We start from the raw sequence: 17,000 nt of genomic DNA on the forward strand, positions 1-17,000 counted from the left end.
AACACGCACTAATAGATTCAAAAACACTTCTTTCCCACTGTCACCAGACTCCCGAATGACCCTCTTATGGACTGAACAGACCTCTTCACACATCTTCTCTACTGAGTCATACTACACTCCGTATGCTTCACCTGATGCCTGTCTATGTATTTACATTGTGTATTTATGTTTGTCCTATGTTTTTCATGATTGGAACAATCCACCTGGACTGTACGCAGAACAATCTTTTTCACTGTACCTCGGTTCATGTGACAATAAATCTAAATCTAATCTAAATCAAAGTTTGTTCCAGACTCTGGGTGAAATGATTTTTCCTCACATCACTTTTACTCCTTTTGCTAATAATATTTTCTTTAAAGTATTTCAAGTATATGTAAATGTAATTTTTTTAAAAAACCTTGCAAGGATACAACAGGCGCGATTCAAGTTCACGCCAGCTCAAGTTAAAGTCTGCTGGATGTCGCATTTAGTGGGGTGTTCCTCAGAGGCTTCTGCAGCAAGAAACACCCCGCTATCCATTTTTTTGGCCTTGGGGAGGTTCTGTCTGCCGAAGCCACACTTAGAGGGATTTTAGCAGAAAAAGCTCCTTGCAGATTGAGGTCCCATTTTGACAGTATCTCTGATCTCACACCCCACTCATTTGAGGCCTCCCGTGGTCTTTTGACTGTCCCCCCACAACCTTGGGAGTCCATTGAGACCCGCCCCTCGTGCCTGCTCTATGTGGCAAGGCCTCCCTGGGCCCAACCCCTGGCTGTGCCAACCTGGCATCTGGCAGGGTGGCAGTGCCAAGGTGCCAGGCTGGCATTGCCAAGGTTTTCACATGCTGGGAAGTGCCAGGATGCATCCCTGCTCTGTCCCCGACCACTGGGGTTCTCCAATGGCCTGGAAGAATCCCCCAGGTGCCATGATGCCTGGTTCACATTTGCATGGGCCAGTACTAAATGGCACCCTAACGAGGTCTCCCACGCATGGCCGGTGAATCCCGGGCACAGGCGAATCCGGCGTCCGGGTATTTAAATGCCATAACTCTCATTTGAATATACAGTTCTGAATTATGCCCAGTGAGGGTGAGACTCAGATCGCGCAGGGTGGAGCAAGGCGGGTGACTCAAAATCGGCTGGGCGCCTGGTGCAGAGCATGATTTGGGGCTTAAGCGCGATTCACCCATTGTGCCCGGATACTCGTTGGACGCAAGGGGGGTCGCTGAATTAAGCTCAACAACCTTTACATCCTCAGAATGTCCCAAAGTGCTTCCCAGCTAATGAAATACTTTTCAAGAGTAGTTCCTGTTTTATTGTAGGGAACCATACCAGTCAACCTTTGCTCAGCAATAATTTGATAAAAATCATCTGTTTTAGCCGTGTTGGTTGAGAGATTAATGTTGCCACATTATTGTGGAAAGTTTTGCTCATCTGCTTCAAAATTGTGCGATGGGCCCTTTATCATCCGCTTTTGAGGGTAGATAGAGCCTCAGTTTAATGTTACATCTGTAAGGCAGCAAACTTCAACCATACTACATTTCGGTGCAAACCTGAAATGTTACATTTGATTAGGTACTCAAGCCCCAAGGCAATTAACCTTTTAACTCAGAGGTAAGAGGCATTGAGCCAATACTAACACCAATGGAAGGGGACTGGAAAGAGCCTGTACCTGGAGAAATCTTTTGACAGATATAAATGTATAATGTTGAATTTGGGTCGGCACTGCTCCAAGCGTGCATGCACCACGTAGTGTTGTGTACTCAAGGCTGCTGAGTAGGAGAAAAACTTACAAGTTACAGTTCACAATACAATGAAAATTACAAGTGAAGTATGTCTCACCCAAAATAACGTAATTGAACTTGCTGTACCATTTCTTTTCTTTCTTTAGCTTTGTCATTCTGTCCACATCAGAATACTTTGAACCTAGATTTTATCCTGTCCAGTGTCCAGGCATTCAGACTCATCTGTTTATCAGGATCATTCTTGTTTCCCCTGTTGTGTTTCTTAATTTTCAATACTGAAGCACTCAATTTATCTGTCATAATTTTTGGTAAATGATTCTAATATTACATTAGCTATTTGCCTTCGCTCAACAAATCTGTTGTCCAAATTATTTGCTGAACTATTTTGTCCCCAGGAGATCTTGATCAGTCCAAACACATTGCATTTCTGTGTTTATACATCACTTGCTGTTGTGTAAAATAAACATTGACATATATTTTTTTAAATCATACCGTATTCTATTTATATTTGCTTACTGTGTCTACTAAGTTAATATGATGGAGATCAAATTGTGGAGCATTTGTTAATGGAAAACCCTTCAATGAAGACTGATTAAAAATGGAAGAATGTGGAAGAAATTTCATGTGTGCCTAATCCTGATACCTTAGATGTATGGAGCGGCAGCAGCACAGGCAATTTCCTTGTCCTCTTTAAAAGATCATGGGCAGAATTCTCCGTTTGCCGGTGTCAAAATTGCAAAATGCGATTGGGTGGAGAATAGGTTCTGATGCCAAAATCGAGGCAGGCGCCAATTTGACACCAAATTGTGATTCTCCGTCAGCTCGAAAATGGTGTCAATGCGTAATGGAACGCACATACAGTAACCGTCGTTTGCATATCATTAGGAGGTCCGACCTGGTATTCTCTACGGCATCTGCGATTCTCCTCCTCCGGTGGGCCGAGTTCCCGACGGCGCAGTTCACTTGTGCAACAGTGGAGTAGTCAGCAGCGGAGCGTACGGCAGAGGGATAGGCGTCAGCCGCCCAGGTTGGAGAGCCGGCTGCCCAACAGGCCAAGGAGGAGGTGCCAAGGAGGCGGCACATGAGGCCTCGCGTGGTTAGCACTGTTGCTTTACAGCTCCAGGGTCCCAGGTTGAATTCCTGACTTGGGTCACTGTCTGTGCCGAGTCTGCAAGTTTTCCCTGTGTCTGCGTAGGTTTCCTCCGGGTGCTCCGGTTTCCCCCACAAGTCCCGAAAGACATGCTGTTAAGTGAATTGGACATTCTCAATTCTCCCTCTGTGTACCTGAACAGGCGCCGGAGTGTGGCAACTAGGGGATTTTCACAGTAACTTCATTGCAGTGTTAATGTAAGCCTACTTGTGACTGCCTCCACCTGCTGTACCGGGTCAACTGTGTGGTGCGCACTAGATAGTGTCCCAGGAGCCTCTTCACAAACACGCCCAACCAAAGTCAGTGTCTCTGGGATGGTGGAGGGTGTTGGAGACAGCATGTGATGGGAAATCACTGTCATCCTCCGACCCGAGCTCCAGGATCTTCTGAGTCTCGGGTGGAGGGCTGGTCTCCAAACTGCTTTCAGCGTTGGTGCCTGGCTCATGGGCAGGGGGGTCTTCGGCTCCTGGACTAGCTGGATGTGGGGGACGCCTGATGGACCCACCTATCCACAGCAGGTCCTGTAAGACACAAGATGAGGCGCATGATTAGACCGCGGGCCGGGGGGAAGTGGGGTTGGGCGAGTGGGTGGGGTGGGGGTTGGTTGTGTGGGGCTGAGGGTGGTTTTGGGGTGAGGGTGGTGTTGGGGTGAGAGTGGTGTGGGGGTGAGGGTGGTGTTGGGGTGAGGGTGGTGGTAGGTGGGGTGTGTGGGTGGGGTTGGTGTTGGGGGCTTGATACACGTGTCACGGGGAATCGTAACTCAGCAGGTTCTCACTTCCTCGCCCGTGACCGCACTTCACCTCAATGACCTCCCGTTCTTCCAGCCCACCGACAATGTCCAGTGAACTCTGTTCGGCCACGGTAAGGGGTCGGAGATCAGGCAGTCCCCCTCCTGTCTTCTCCTGCTCCCGACGGTTGTGCATGGCCTTCTCCTGGGGGATGGGAACAGAAAACAACAGTGTTAGACAGTCCGACTCATGCAGCCCTGGGGGTGGGTAGGTGATGGCCTCAGTGGCCAGTGCACCCGGCCATGGTGGCCGGTATGGGTACCGAACTGTGGTGCAGGATGGGGGTTCAGCTGCCCTCCAGTTTTGGGTGGGAGAATGGGTTACAGGTGTGTGGGAAGTGGGTTAGTGCCAGGGGCACAGTGCTATCTACTCACCCTGACCACCCTGAGGAAGTTGTGTATTTTCGTCCGGCACTGCTGAGCAGTCTGGAGAGTGTTGCTGACTGCGCTTTCAACCTCTGCCACCTGCGTCCAGGCAAGACGAATGGCGGCAGCTGGCAGCCTCATTCCCGGGCCAGGGTACAGGATCATCCTCTGCTCCTCCACCACGTCCAGGAGGGTCTCCAGCTCAGAGTCGGTGAAGTGTGGAGCTGGTCTCCTTGCTGCCATCCTGTTGGCTGGGATGGTGTGGATAGTGTTATGGTCCACGGTTTAGAGAACCCCACCATTTTAAAACATACAGTGAACATTTTAGCAACCATCTATTCAAATATAACAACCAAAGAATATAACACTAAGTAATCGTCAAGCTGTCCTTTTAACATCCAGAAGACGTTAAAAAAAACTTTAAACAGAAGCACATCAGGTTAAAGTCACTACTGAGAGCAGTTATTAGTTTTAAATCACCAAAGGATTGATTTACAGTCTTTAGATTACAGAGAGAAAGACTCATACACCTTCTGGCTGTGACTGCAGCTATCCAGCTCTGAAAACGAAACTAAAACACACCCTGCAGCAAACAACTTAAAACGAAAGTAAAAAGCTGACAGACAGCCCAGCTCCACCCACTCTCTGACATCATTACAGTAATAAACACTAATTTCTTAAAGGTACTCTCTCTACGGATATTTATATACACACCCATTTTTTAAATGTACTGTCACATGACAGTAGGGGTGAAATATGTATATGCGGCTGTAGCTTGTCAACCGCCTGAGTGCCAATCGTATAACTGGCTAATCCGGCACTGTTTCCCATCAGAATCAATTGTGTTCCACATGGCGCCGGTGCTAGCCCCTTAACAGTAACGGAATCGGTCCTGGTGTGGTACCAGTTAGCTGTCGTGAAAGTCCACAAATTCTGCATTGGTGCCAACACTTAAGAATCCCGCCGCTCCTCTCTACTTCTTTCAGATGCCGCCTCTATTAATGTTGGCAGAAGATTATTCATCTACTTTTCACTCAAATTTCATTCAGCAATGTTTAATTCACTGGAAAGTCTGACACCGCTGCCTGCCAAAGCAGTGATGCCACCTCCTATCTTTGGAGCAACGTTGGATTAGGGCCGTTTTTTGCTTCACAAGGTACATGAAATCTAGAATAGACTTTCTGAAAAATCAGCGAACACTATCAGTTGCATAATTTAAGGGGATATTCTCTCTGGTGCACTTGCTAGATGGGGTAGGAGGACCAGAAATTAAAAACAAAGTCTGTGCACTGAATTGCACAGTTGCAACTTGTCAGGTCATTGCTCGTAATTAAGGTGGGACTTTCCCGCTCGCACATTCTGTGACTTTTCACCTCTGATGTATTGCCACTGTTCCATCCCTTTTAAAAGAGCTCAAAACATTGTACAGGCACAGATCATTACTTCCTAGTCCAGGTAAAGTTGCGTTGTTTGTATTGTTTCAGAAAAAAATTCAGGAACATTTCTTTAAACATTTTGGCTTTCTTTCGGTAACGATTATTCTGGTACATTTTCATTCTCCCATTTCTGTTCAATTTCACCTTTTGGTTTGTTTCACTATTTCTCGTTAATGCTTTTCTGAGGGGTTTCCCTGTCATTGGCAACAGCCGTCTCACCCTTGGAAGGTTAGTAATTTAGCTTTGAGAACTGGAGGATGGGGAGGAGTTCCACTGGAATGCAATGGAGCAAGTAACCTAGCCGGCTTTCTATATCTGGTGTCTTAGTTACTCTCTCACCCACATTCACACTCTTCCCCCCCCACCCCACCTCCGCTGACACTCTCCACCCACTCGCCGGGTCCCACTTCTTGGGTCCCCCGTCTTCAGCTCCCTGAACTCACCACCACTGGTGTTCACTGCATCTCCAATCACAGATTGTTTTTCTCTCAAATTGATCAGCCGGAAACATCGGAAAGAAACGGCCCATTAATGGAGCAGCACCTCCATGCAGATTCTTCCATTCAAGCTGAACTGTTTGACCGGCATTTTTAAAACTGGCTCTGGGGGCCAACAAAGAGGGGCTATGAGGGCCACAATTGGCCCTTTGTCCACACATTGGACAAGTCTGCTCTAAAGTGTCTTTGCTTATATATGTTCCCTTACTGCCACATTATTTCTCTGTTTAAAACACGAAAGCAAAGCATGCTGGAATACTTTGACTAATTTAAAACATTTTAAGATATTCTAACATAACTCAAATAACATTGCCACTATTACCTGCATACCTCTGGCAATCACTGCTTTCACCACAAGTCTTATTATCTTGCAACTCTGCCATTTCTTTCAGGCAATCTCTAAGCTTTCTCTACTAGTTACGTGGCTCTGCTGAGGGTGGTGAAAGTCACTCCCGCTTTGAACCCCGATGCAGCTGACTCCTTCCAAGCTTTCTCAAGGTAATGTATGTCAGATCAGCTAGTTTGCATTGGACCGATGCAGATATCAGATCACAGAAGCATTGTTTGTTTTCACCAAGGGAGTTTACGGATAGGATGTTCCTTGGAAACAATTTCTCATATTTGAATGATGGTTGCAAGGCTGCATTCTTTGACCGTCACTAGATCCCTGAGAAGATGTTTGTTGCCTTCCACTTAAACTGCTGCAATGCTTTCAAAATTGCTGTTCTCACAATGATGTTCTGTTCGGACATCAACCATGAAAGTACACTTTTGGGCGTGGTTTAACGGGAAGGTTTGTGCTCTGACTGTGAGATGTGACAGGTCCGAGAGGCTTCCAGCGTCCCGGTTGGCTACATCTGCAGAAAGTGCACCCAACTGGAGCTCCTCACATAATAAGAACATAATAAGAACTAGGAGCAGGAGTAGGCCAGCTGGCCCCTCGAGCCTGCTCCACCATTCAATGAGATTATGGCTGATCTTTTGTGGACTCAGCTCCACTTTCCGGCCTGAACACCATAACCCTTAATCCCTTTATTCTTCAAAAAACTATCTATCTTTATCTTAAAAACATTTAATGAAGGAGCCTTTACTGCTTCACTGGGCAAGGAATTCCATAGATTCACAACCCTTTGGGTGAAGAAGTTCCTCCTAAACTCAGTCCTAAATCTACTTCCCCTGATATTGAGGCTATGCCCCCTAGTTCTGCTTTCAATCGCCAGTGGAAACAACCTGCCCGCATCTATCCTATCTATTCCCTTCATAATTTCATATGTTTCTATAAGACCCGCCCCCCTCATGCTTCTAAATTCCAACGAGTACAGTCCCAGTCTACTCAACCTCTCCTCGTAATCCAACCCCTTCAGCTCTGGGATTAACCTAGTGAATCTCCTCTGCACACCCTCCAGTGCCAGTACGTCCTTTCTCAAGTAAGGAGACCAAAACTGAACACAATAGTCCAGGTGTGGCCTCACTAACACCTTATACAATTGCAGCAGAACCTCCCTAGTCTTAAACTCCATCCCTCTAGCAATGAAGGATAAAATTCCATTTGCCTTTTTAATCACCTGTTGCACCTGTAAACCAACTTTTTGCGACTCATGCACTAGCACACCCAGGTCTCTCTGCACAGCAGCATGTTTTAATATTTTATCATTTAAATAATAATCCCTTTTGCTGTTATCCCTACCAAAATGGATAACCTCACATTTGTCAACATTGTATTCCATCTGCCAGACCCTAGCCCATTCACTTAGCCTATCCAAATCCCTCTGCAGACTTCCAGTATCCTCTGCACTTTTTGCTTCACCACTTATCTTAGTGTCGTCTGCAAACTTGGACACATTGCCCTTGGTCCCCAACTCCAAATCATCTATGTAAATTGTGAACAGTTGTGGGCCCAACACTGATTCCTGAGGGACACCACTAGCTACTGATTGCCAACCAGAGAAACACCCATTAATCCCCACTCTTTGCTTTCTATTAATTAACCAATCCTCTGCCATGCATCGTTATCTTATGCAACAACCTTTTGTGTGGCACCTTGTCAAAGGCTTTCTGGAAATCCAGATATACCACATCCATTGGCTCCCCGTTATCTACCGCACTGTTAATGTCCTCAAAAAATTCCACTAAATTAGTTAGGCATGACCTGTCCTTTATGAACCCATGCTGCGCCTGCCCAATGGGACAATTTCCATCCAGATGCCTCGCTATTTCTTCCTTGGTGATAGATTCCAGCATCTTCCCTACTACCGAAGTTAAGCTCACTGGCCTATAATTACCCGCTTTCTGCCTACCTCCTTTTTTAAACAGTGGTGTCACGTTTGCTCATTTCCAATCCGCCGGGACCACCCCAGAGTGGCCCAGATAATTTTGGTAAATTATCACTAGTACATTTGCAATTTCCCTAGCCATCTCTTTTAGCACTCTGGGATGCATTCTATCAGGTCCAGGAGACTCGTCTACCTTTAGCCCCATTAGCTTGCCCATCACTACCTCCTTGGTGATGACAATCCTCTCAAGGTCCTCACCTGTCATAGCCTCATTTCCATCAGTCACTGCCATGTTATTTGTGTCTTCCACTGTGAAGACCGACCCAAAAAACCTGTTCAGTTCCTCAGCCATTTCCTCATCTCCCATTATTAAATCTCCCTTCTCATCCTCTAAAGGACCAATATTTACCTTAGCCACTCTTTTTTGTTTTATGTATTTGTAGAAACTTTTACTATCTGTTTTTATATTCTGAGCAAGTTTACTCTCATAATCTATCTTACTCTTCTTGAGAGCTTTTTTAGTAGCTTTCTGTTGCCCCCTAAAGATTTCCCAGTCCTCTAGTCTCCCACTGATCTTTGCTACTTTGTATGTTTTTTCCTTCAATTTGATACTCTCCCTTATTTCCTTCTATATCCACGGTCGATTTTCCCTCTTTTTACCGTCCTTCCTTTTTGTTGGTATAAACCTTTGCTGAGCACTGTGAAAAATCACTTGGAAGGTTCTCCGCTGTTCCTCAACTGTTTCACTATAAAGTCTTTGCGCCCAGTATACCTTAGCTAGTTCTTCTCTCATCCCATTGTAATCTCCTTTGTTTAAGCACAAAACACTAGTGCTTGATTTTATCTTCTCACCCTCCATCTGTATTTTAAATTCCACCATATTGTGATCGCTCCTTCCGAGAGGATCCCTAACTATGAGATCCTGAATCAATCCTGTCTCATTACACAGGACCAGATCTAGGACCGCTTGTTCCCTCGTAGGTTCCATTACATACTGTTCTAGGAAACTATCGCGGATGCATTCGATAAACTCCTCCTCAAGGCTGCCTTGACCGACCTGGTTAAACCAATCAACATGTGGATTAAAATCCCCCATGATAACTGCTGTACCATTTCTACATGCATCTGTTATTTCTTTGTTTATTGCCTGCCCCACCATAATGTTACTATTTGGTGGCCTATAGATTACTCCCATCAGTGACTTTTTCGCCTTACTATTCCTGATTTCCACCCAAATGGATTCAACCTTATCCTCCATAGCACCGATGCCATCCCTTACTGTTGCCCGGATGTCATCCTTAAATAACAGAGCTACACCACCTCCCTTACCATCCACTCTGTCCTTCCGAAAAGGTTGATACCCTTGGATATTTAACTCCCAGTCGTGACCATCCTTTAACCATGTTTCAGTAATGGCCACTAAATCATAGTCATTCACGATGATTTGCGCCATCAACTCATTTACCTTATTCCGAATACTACGAGCATTCAGGTAAAGTACACTTATGTTGGCTTTTTTACCTCTGTTCTGAATCTTAACACCTCGATCAGTAACCTCTCCTAAGTTATATTTCCTCTTAACCTTTCTCCTAATTTTCCTTGTCGTTGAACCCATATCTTCATGTAACAACCTGCCGCGTCGCTTACCATTAATGTTTTTACTTCCCGTTTTATATCTTTTAGTATTCCTGGTCCTATTCACTGAACTCCCCTCAGTCACTATACCTTGTACTGTCGCCCTTTTTGATTTTTGACTATGGCTTCTCTGCCTTACACTTTCCCCCTTACTGCCTTTTATTTCTGTCCCTGTTTTACTACCTTCCAACTTCCTGCATCGGTTCCCATCCCCCTGCCACATTAGTTTAAACTCTCCCCAACAGCTCTAGCAAACACCCCCCCTCGGACATCGGTTCCAGTCCTGTCCAGGTGCAGACCGTCCGGTTTGTACTGGTCCCACCTCCCCAGAACCGGTTCCAATGTCCCAGGAATTTGAATCCCTCCCTCTTGCACAATCTCTCGAGCCACGCATTCATCCTCTCTATCCTGACATTCCTACTCTGACTGGCTCGTGGCACTGGTAGCAATCCTGAGATTACTACCTTTGAGGTCCTACTTTTTAGTTTAACTCCTAGCTCCCTAAATTCAGCTTGTAGGACCTCGTCCCGTTTTTTACCTATATCGTTGGTGCCTATGTGCACTACGACAGCTGGCTGTTCACCCTCCCTCCCCCCCCCCAGAATGTCCTGCAGCCGCTCCGAGACATCCTTGACCCTTGCACCAGGGAGGCAACATACCATCCTGGAGTCTCGATAGCGTCCGCAGAACTGCCTGTCTATTCCCCTTACAATTGAGTCCCCTATCACTATAGCCCTGCCATTCTTCTTCCTGCTCAGCTGCGCAGCAGAGCCAGCCACGGTGCCATGAACCTGGCTGCTGCTGCCTTCCCCTGGTGAGCCATCTCCCTCAACAGTATCCAAAGCGGTATATCTGTTTTACAGGGAGATGACTGCAGAGGACACCTGCACTGCCTTCCTACTCTTGCTCTGTCTTTTGGTCACCCATTTTCTATCTCCCTCAGTACCTTTCACCTGCGGTGTGACCAACTCGCTAAACGTGCTATCCACGACGTCCTCAGCATTGCAGATGCTCCAAAGTGAGTCCATCCGCAGCTCCAGAGCCATCAAGCGGTCTAACAGGAGCTGCAACTGGACACACCTCTTGCACGTGAAGGAGCCAGGGACAGTGGACGTGTCCCTGAGCTCCCACATCGCACACGAGGAGCATGACACGGGTCTGAGATCTCCTGCCATGCCTTAAACCTTCGGTTAACTTCAACAACTACAATTTCAACAAAAAAAAACAACAAAGAAAAAATAAATAAATATACCAATGAAAAGAAACAGAAAAACAGAAACACTACCAGTCACTTACCAGGGATAAAAAGCACCTCCTCCCCACCCAGCTTTGAATTCCCACCTAGATTCAAATTCCCAAACTCACTCTTGGTTCTGTCTCACTCCTGGCTCTGTCTTCTCTGGCTCACTGGGCGAACTCACTGGGAGTGAGTTTACAAGTTGCTCTTTTTAAACTGTCCTGAATTGACTCCCCTCCTCCACCTGCTTTTAGATCAAGGTAGATTTACGTGATTGACACTTAACTCCCAACCAGTTATGTGAGTGGGTGGGGCAGCCCTTGTTAACCCACACTGCACAATACTAGCTTAATTTAAATTAATTTAAACTCCTAAAATTTAAAAGGAGCTGCCTTACTGATTTAATTCAATTCCCACCTAGATTCAAATTCCCAAACTCACTCTTAGCTGTGTCTCACTCCTGGCTCTGTCTTCTCTGGCTCACTGGGAGAACTCACAAACCGCATGGTTCAGTTGGAGCAGCAGTTGGATGCACTTAGGAACATGCAGGTGGCGGAAAGCGTCATAGACAGCAGTTATATAGATGTGGTCACACCCAAGGTGCAGGCAGAGAAATGGGTGACCACCAGAAGTGGCAGGCAGTCAGTGCAGGAATCCCCTGTGGTTGTCCCCCTCTCGAACAGGTATACCCCTTTAGATACTGTTGGGGGGAATAGCCTATCAGGGGAAAACAGCAGTAGCCAGAGCAGTGGTACCACGGCTGGCTCTGATGGTCAGCAGGGAGGGTCAAAGCGCAGAAGAGCAATAGTCATAGGGAACTCTACAGTCAGAGGCACAGATAGGTGCTTCTGTGGGAGTGAAAGAGACTCCAGGATGGTATGTCGCCTCCCTGGTGCCAGGGTCCAGGATGTCTCTGAACGGGTAGCGGGCATCCTGAAGGGGGAGGGCAAACAGGCAGAGGTCGTGGTACATATTGGTACAAACGACGTAGGCAGGAAAAGGGATGAGGTCCTGCAGCAGGAGTACAGGGAGCTAGGCAGAAAGTTAAAAGACAGGACCTCAAGGGTTGTAATCTCGGGATTACTCCCTGTGCTCATGCCAGTGAGGCTAGAAATAGGAAGATAGAGCAGCTAAACACGTGGCTAAACAATTGGTGTAGAAGGGAGGGTTTCAGTTATCTGGTCCACTGGGAGCTCTTCCGGGGAAGGTGTGACCTGTATAAGAAGGACGGGTTGCATCTAAACTGGAGAGGCATAAATCCTGGCTGTGAGGTTTGCTAGTGTCACACGTGAGGGTTTAAACTAGCATGGCAGGGGGGTGGGCACCGGAGCAATAGGTCAGAAGGTGAAACAATTGAGGGAGAACTAGGGAATAGGGACAGTATGGCTCTGAGGAAGAGCAGACAGGGAGATGTTGCTGAAAACAGCAGAACTGGTGGTCTTCAGTGCATATGTTTGAATGCAAGATGTATAACAGGTAAGGCAGGTGAAAGTAGAGCTTGGATTAGTACTTGGAGCTATGATGTTGTTGCCATTACAGAGACCTGGTTGAGGGAAGGACAGGATTGGCAGCTAAACATTCCAGGATTCAGATGTTTCATGCGGGATAGAGGGGGACTCCTGGTTAGGGAGAGCATCACAGCTGTACTACGAGAGGACACATCAGAGGGCAGCGAGGCTATATGGGTAGAGGTCAGGAATAAGAAGGGTGCAGTCACAATGTTGGGGGTTTACTACAGGCGTCCCAACAGCCAGCGGGAGATAGAGGAGCAGATAGGTAGACAGATTTTGGAAAGGATTAAAATCAGCACAGTTGTTGTGATGGGAGACTTTAAATTCCCCAATCTTGACTGAGACTCACTTAGTGCTAGGGGCTTAGACAGGGCAGAGTTTGTAAGGAGCATCCAGGAGGGCTTCTTAAAACAATGTGTAGATAGTCCAACTAGGGGAGGGGCTATACTGGACCTGATATTGGGGAATGAGCCTGGCCAGGTGGTAGAAGTTTCTTTAGGGGAGCATTTCGGGAACAGTGACCACAATACAGTAAGTTTTAAAGTGCTGGTGGACAAAGATAAGGGTGGACCTAGGGTGATTGTGCTAAATTGGGGGAAGGCTAATTATAACAATATTAGGCGGGAACTGAAGATCCTAGATTGGGGCGGGTGTTTGAAGGTAAATCAACATCTGACATGTGGGAGGTTTCAAATGTCAATTGAAATGAATTCAGGACAGGCATGTTCCTGTGCGGAAGAAGGATAAATATGGCAAATTCCGGGAACCTTGGATAACAAAAGATATTATAGGTCTCGTCAAAAAGAAAAAGGAGGCATTTTTCAGGTCTAGAAGGCTGGGAACAGACAAAGCCTGTGTGGAATATAAGGAAAGTAGGAAGGAACTTAAGCAATGAGTCAGGAGGGCTAAAAGGGGTCACGAAAAGTCATTGGCAAATAGGGTTAAGGAAAATCCCAAGACTTTTTACACGTACATAAAAAGCAAGAGGGTAGCTAGGGAAAGGGTTGGCCCACTGAAAGATAGGCAAGGGAATCTATGTGTGAAGCCAGAGGAAATGGGCGAGGTACTAAATGAATACTTTGCAACAGTATTCACCAAAGAGAAGGAATTGGTGGATTTTGAGTCTGGAGAAGGGTGTAGATAGCCTGGGTCAAATTGAGATCCAAAAAGAAGAGAGGCGGGATATTCTGACCCCGTGCCAGGTTGGAAAATCGGCGGGGGGCGGCGTGAATCCCACCCCGTTGCTCCGATGCAGCTGCTGAATTCTCCGGCTCCGGTTTTCGGGCGGGGGCGGGGATCATGCCATGCCGATCGGGGGCCGTTGGCAGCAGCCCACCCGGCAATTCTCCGGGCCCCGATGGGCCGAGCAGCCACCCATTTCCAACCAGTCCCGCCGGCGTGAAATGGACATGGTCCTTTCCGGCGGGACCTGGCTTGGAGGGCGGCTACCGGAGTCCCCGAGGGGCACGAGAGGATCCGGCCGCGTGGGGCCCCCACGGTGGTGTGGCCCGCAATCGGGGCCCACCGATCTGCAGGCGGGCCTGTGCCGTGGGGGCATTCTTTCCCCCCGCGTCGGCCTCTGTAAGTCTCCGCCATGGCCGGCGGTGAGATAAACCCCCGTGCGCATGTGCAGGAAACACGCTGGCAGTTCGGCACATGTGCCAAAATATGCTGGCGGTTCTGCACATGCGCCAACTCGTGCCAGCCCACGGTGCCCTTTGCCGCCGGTTGGCATGGCGCCAACCCCGTCGGCGCCGGCCTAGCCCCCTAAAGTACGGAGGATTCCGCAACTTCCGGGCGGCCTGATGCCGGAGTGGTTCACGCCGCTCTTGGCGCCGGGGTCAAGCCATCCAGCCAGTTGCGGGAGAATCCCGCCCAAGGTGTTGGGCGTCTTGAAAAATATTAAGGTGGATAAGTCCCCAGGACCTAATGGGATGTATCCCAGAATACTGAATGAGGCAAGAGAGGAAATTGCTGAGGCCTTAACAGGAATCTTTGGATCCTCACTGTCTTCAGGTGATGTCCCGGGGGACTGGAGAATAGCCAATGTTGTTCATCTGTTTAAGAAGTGTAGCAAGGATAATCCAGGGAACTACAGGTCGGTGAGCCATATTTCAGTGGTAGGGAAATTACTGGAGAGAATTATTCGAGACAGGATCTACTCCCATTTGGAAGCAAGTGGACGTATTAGCGAGAGGCAGCATGGTTTTGTGAAGGGGAGCTTGTGTCTCACTAACTTGATAGAGTTTTTCAAGGAGGTCACAAAGATGGTTGATGCAGGTAGGGCAGTGGATGTTGTCTATATGGATTTCAGTAAGGCCTTTGACAAGGTCCCGCATGGCAGACTGGTACAAAAGATGAAGTCACACGGGATCAGAGGGGAGTTGGCCAGATGGATACAGAACTGGCTCGGTCACAGAAGGCAGAGAGTAGCAATGGAAGGGTGCTTTTCTGATTGGAGGGCTGTGACTAGTGGTGTCGCAGGGACTGAAGGAGGTTGAGGGGCGCCCTGATAGAGGTCTCCAAAATAATGAGGGGCATAGACAGAGTGGATGGTCAGAGACTTTTTCCCAGGGTAGAGCGGTCAATTACTAGGGGGCATTGGTTTAAGGTGCGAGGGGCAAGGTTTAGAGGCGATGTACAAGGCAAGTTTTTTTACACAGAGGGTAGTGGGGGCCTGGAACCCGCTGCTGGAGGAGGTGGTGGAAGCAGGGACGATAGTGATGTTTAAGGGCCATCTTGACAAATACATGAATAGGATGGGAATAGAGGGATATGGACACCGGAAGTGTCGAAGATTTTAGTTTAGACGGGCAGCATGGTCGGTGCCCTCTCTAAAGCCTACACATCCTTCTGGTAATGTGGTGACCAGAATTGAACACTATACTCCAAGTGTGGCCGAAGCAAGATTCTATACAGCTGCAACATGACTTGCCAATTTTTATACTCAATGCCCCGGCCAATGAAGGCAATTTGCCGTATGCCTTCTTGACTACCTTCTCCACCTGTGTTGCCCTTTTCAGTGACCTGTGGACCTGTATACCTAGATCTCTCTGAATGTCAATACTATTGAGGGTTATTCACTATATATTCCCGACCTGTATTAGACCTTCCAAAATACATTACCTCACATTTGTCTGGATTAAACTCCATCTGCCATCACTCCTCCAAAGTCTCCAAATGACCTAAATCCTGCTGTATCCTCTGACAGTCCTCATCGCTATCCGCAATTCCACCAACCTTTGAGTCGTCTGCAAACTTACTAATCAGACCAGTAATATTTTCCTCCAAATCATTTATATGTACTACGAACAGCAAAGGTCCGAGCACTGAACCCTGCTGAACACCACTAGTCACAGCCCTCCAATCAGAAAAGCACACTTCCATTGCTACTCTTTGCCTTCTATGACCTAGCCAGTTCTGTATCCATCTTGCCAGCTCACCTCTGATCCCGTGTGACTTCATCTTTTGTACCCGTCTGCCATGAGGTACCTTGTCAAAGGCCTTACTGAAGTCCATATAGACAACATCCACTGCCCTACCTGCATCAATCATCTTTGCGACTTCCTCGAAAAACTCTATCACGTTACTATCACACCTCAGTGGGCGACAGCAGTTAGACAGGTTTCTGGAGCACATTCTTCCAAGCACCATCTGATGCACATCAGGTGGAGGCAGGAATGCCCAGACGAGGTAGCAGTCAAATGTCTGCTGGATTTCGGGGCCCTGCTGGGTCCTCAGGGTGTGAGGCTCGGCCATGCACATGGGTCTCATACTCGAGGCTCTGTCGATGTTGCTTGCGCTGCCTTCTCCGGCGCCTGGCTGACTGGCCTGCCAGCAGCACCACAAGGGCAGCTTCCATGTGGTCCAAGATATCATCCATCTCATGTAATATCTGTAAGGAATTGGAGAGGGTGAATGACAAACAACCAGCTGTGTCTTCCACTCCGGGACTCTCCAGTCCCCCATGGCGTCCCACTTCCCTCACATCCCCTGCCTTTCCTTTGGGTGCTATCGAACAAGCCCTGCCCATGCACACCCGGTCAGAGCAGGTGCCCTGGTCACCGGACCCCAGACCCTGTACCCCAGACACCCGGTCATAACGTTCATAAGTTCATAAGATATAGGAGCAGAATTAAGCTATTTGGTCCATTGAGTCTGCTTCGCCATTCAATCATGGCTGATCCCATCCTGGCGTTAACTCCACCTTCCTGCCTGTTCTCCATAACCCTTCAACCCATTAAACATCTGTCTAACTCCTCCTTAAATTTATTCACTGTCCCTGCATCGACCGAACTCTGGGGTAGTGAATTCCACAAATTCACAACCCTTTGGAAGAAGTAGTTTTTCCTCAAATCTGTTTTAAATTTGCTACCTCTCATTCT

The sequence above is a fragment of the Scyliorhinus torazame genome, chromosome 3 (assembly GCF_047496885.1).
Source record: "Scyliorhinus torazame isolate Kashiwa2021f chromosome 3, sScyTor2.1, whole genome shotgun sequence".
Taxonomy (NCBI): domain Eukaryota; kingdom Metazoa; phylum Chordata; class Chondrichthyes; order Carcharhiniformes; family Scyliorhinidae; genus Scyliorhinus; species Scyliorhinus torazame.